Genomic DNA, 4,058 nt, shown 5'->3' on the forward strand with positions numbered 1-4,058 from the left:
GTGCATCGGTCAAGAATTCAAGTTGTTGACGTGGCCTCCAAATTCCCCAGATCTTAATCCGATTGATCATCTGTAAGATTTGCTAAACAAACAAGTCCGATCCCTTGGGACCGCACCCAACAATTTACAGGACTTAAAAGGATCTGCTGCTAACATCTCATCTTGTGGAGTCCAGGCCTCGACGGGTCACAGCTGTATGGGTGGCACGAGGGCGACTGCACAATATTAGGCAGGTGGTTGCAATGTTGTGACTGATCGGTGTGTATATATATACAGTTGGAAAACGGGGAGGGGAGCTAGTCCTCTAGATATGACCTCCCTGATATACTACAGAGAGGGAGATAAAGGAAAGGGAAGGGTATGAGTATCAGATAAATTACTTGAAACTTTAGTCCAAGCTTAAATTCAGTGGTGGATTCCCATAGGGCCATTTAGGGCGGCCGCTTGAGGCCCCAGGCTCCTGGGGGGCCCATGGTCGCTTAAAAAATAAAAACATATTGCAAACTGCTTTGTGTATGGGGCACCAGCAGGGGGGGTTTCCTAATGCCGGGAAACCCCCCTGTGACAAGGACCGGAAGGCCCTTATACACTACGGGACTCAATTGTATCATCGTCCTTAGGAAGTGCATACAATAATCAGCGCTGGCAAGGCATGGGAACCTTATTTGTGATGCAGGCGGCACGGTGACGTCATCACGCCACCTCCATCGCTCCGCTGGAGCAGGCCTGGTCAGAAGAGACCAGGCCTATATGGCTGGAGGAGAGCACGGTGCGGTAACACGGACATATGAGTGTGGCACTATCTAAAGGGGGCAGTGCGGTGGTACCTACAGGGGGGTGTTGCGCTATCTGCATGGGCAGCGTAGCACTTTCTACATGGGTACTGTGGCACTATCTACATGGTCACTGTGTGTGGCACTATCTACATGGGCAGTGTGTGGCACTATCTACAGGGGGCACTGTGGCACTATCTATACAGGGCAGTGTGTGGCAATATATATACAGGGCAGCGTGTGGCACTATCTACAGGGGGTAGCGTATGGCACTATCTACAGGGCACAGTGTGGCATTATCTGCAGGGAGTCCTGCCACTATCTACAACAGTGTATGTGTGTGTGTGTTGAGCACTATCTACAGGGGGCACTGAGTGCGGCACTATCTACGCTGGTTTTTACACTACCAGTAGGGGTCAGCACAAATCCAATACCCTAGCTTTATTTTTTATTAGAGGTTGTAATATAAAGGGCTCTTGTGCAGACCACTACTGGTAGCATAAAAACCAGAAGGTAGTGGGAGCGTGGCAAAAATAACTCCCCCCTAAAAATCATGTTTGCCCCCTGTCCTGGTCTTTAGACAAGAGAGTAGTGCAGCAAAACTCCATAGAGAAGAGTGTGAGCTGTTATGCAAGTATATGGGGGTCTGTATTAGTTTAGGGGTCTGGTCTGGGGTCTGTATTAGTTTAGAGGTCTGGTCTGGGGTCTGTATTAGTTTAGGGGTCTGGTCTGTTGTCTGTATTAGTTTAGGGGGTCTGGATTAGTTTAGGGGTCTGGTCTGGTGTCTGTATTAGTTTAGGGGTCTGGTCTGGGGTCTATATTAGTTTAGGGGTCTGGTCTGGGGTTTGTATTAGTTTGGGGGTCTGGTCTGGGTCTGTATTTTATTTAGGGGTCTGGTCTGGGGTCTATATTAGTTTAGGGGTCTGGTCTGGGGTTTGTATTAGTTTGGGGGTCTGGTCTGGGTCTGTATTAGTTTAGGGGTCTGGTCTGGGGTCTGTATTAGTTTAGTGGTCTGGTCTGAGGTCTGTATTAGTTTTCGAGGTCTGATCTGGGGTCAGTATTAGTTTAGGGGTCTGGTCTGGTGTCAGTATTAGTTTAGGGGTCTGGTCTGGGGTCTGTATTAGTTTAGGGGTCTGGTCTGGGGGTCTTAATTTATTAGTCTGAGTTAATGTATGGGCCTGGGCTCTGAATTTGTGTGGGGTCTGGTCTGGGGTATGGAACAATTTTGGGGTTTGGTGTCTGAATTTTTGTGTTGCTATAGAGGCTGGAAATGGTTGCAGAATCAAGGGGCAAAGATGTCTCAGCAGGAAACTCTGCAGTGGTCAGGAGAAGTCGCCATAACAGCCTGTGTCAGATGGAGAAAAAAGGGAGCGACTCCCATCAGAGAAGACGTCACCTGTGAGTCACTGGATTTATAGAGGTGCTGTCATCTCTCCTGACATGTCTGTTATAGGAAATCCTTGTATTACGCATAAAGTCTTTGTGTAGCCTACGACTTATAGACAAATGTGTGTTACCATTCCCATTGTCAGAGGGACGTGTCCCTACACAGTGTGATACAGTCAGCGATGATGGTTGGAGACGGTCAGTATGTAGGGACACAGCCCTTTCACAAGGGCTGTATCCCTACATACTGACTGTTTCACAAATTATCTTTTTCCCCAATAATTTAACCCTGTCTTCGCCTAATCAGTGACTTGATTTTTTAGCTGACACACATTGAGGGAATTTACCTCGACTGACAACGTTTCATACGCCAGTCTTAATAAATTTGGCGCATATTTGGAGGTCGGTTCACCAGAAAATGTAGTCGTATGAGCAGGTGTATATTTTCGCCATAACTTACGCCAGTTTCTGGTGTTGGTTGGTGGGGGGCCTCACCCTTCAGCTGAACCGCTTCCACTGTTCTTGCCACTTTTGAAAAGTTTCGAGAAGTGTGAAATGTGCGCAATAGTTTGAGACTTTTCTACACCATAAAAGTTGCTTAAAGGTTTTAATAAATCCCCTCATTGGGTCCCACTTTAAAATGCAGTTACACAGCTTAAATGGCATCGCTGTACAGAATTACATATTACTGGTGTTAATGGCTCTAAAATCTCAAAGAAAGGAAAAGAACTTCCCATACATGTGTCAGATAAGCCTAATATAGTGATACTGCCCCTATGGCCCCCATTAGCTAGTTCCTGCTGCCCCCTCACTGTATCTGCCCCTACTACCCCATTAGCTAGTTCCTGCTGCCCCCTTACTGCCTCTGCTAGAATCCGTCTACTTGGATGGTTGGCAGTCACTGCGGTACATTATCATCAGAGAAGGCTTCTGCTCACTGGATATGGTAAAATAAATATGATGTTAATAACACTGACCCAGATATATTAGCTTGAGCACACAGTTCCTAGTGATTCTGTATCTCTGACCCGGCCCTTGTGGCCCAGTGGGTGAAACTGTTTTCCTGGTGTCTAGTGGCTATTACTTATATCCCTGGTGTCTAGTGGTTATTATTTATATCCCTGGTGTCTAGTGGTTATTATTTATATCCCTGGTGTCTAGTGGTTATTATTTATATCCCTGGTGTCTAGTGGTTATTATTTATATCCCTGGTGTCTAGTGGTTATTATTTATATCCCTGGTGTCTAGTGGTTATTATTTATATCCCTGATGTCTATTGGTTATTATTTATATCCCTGGTGTCGAGTGGTTATTATTTATATCCCTGGTGTCTAGTGGTTATTATTTATATCCCTGATGTCTATTGGTTAATATTTATATCCCTGGTGTATAGTGGTTATTATTTATATCCCTGGTGTCTAGTGGTTATTATTTATATCCCTGGTGTCTAGTGGTTATTATTTATATCCCTGGTGTCTAGTGGTTATTATTTATATCCCTGGTGTCTAGTGGTTATTATTTATATCCCTGGTGTCTAGTGGTTATTATTTATATCCCTGGTGTCTAGTGGTTATTATTTATATCCCTGGTGTCTAGTGGTTATTATTTATATCCCTGGTGTCTAGTGGTTATTATTTATATCCCTGGTGTCTAGTGGTTATTATTTATATCCCTGGTGTCTAGTGATTATTATTTATATCCCTGGTGTCTAGTGGTTATTATTTATATCGCTGTTGTGTAGTGATTATTATTTATATCCCTGGTGTTTAGAGGTTATTATTTATATCCCTGGTGTCGAGTGGTTATTATTTATATCCCTGGTGTCTAGTGGTTATTATTTATATCCCTGGTGTCTAGTGGTTATTATTTATATCCCTGGTGTCTAGTGGTTATTATTTA

The sequence above is a fragment of the Rhinoderma darwinii genome, unplaced genomic scaffold, assembly GCF_050947455.1.
Source record: "Rhinoderma darwinii isolate aRhiDar2 unplaced genomic scaffold, aRhiDar2.hap1 Scaffold_732, whole genome shotgun sequence".
In the NCBI taxonomy this organism is placed as follows: domain Eukaryota; kingdom Metazoa; phylum Chordata; class Amphibia; order Anura; family Rhinodermatidae; genus Rhinoderma; species Rhinoderma darwinii.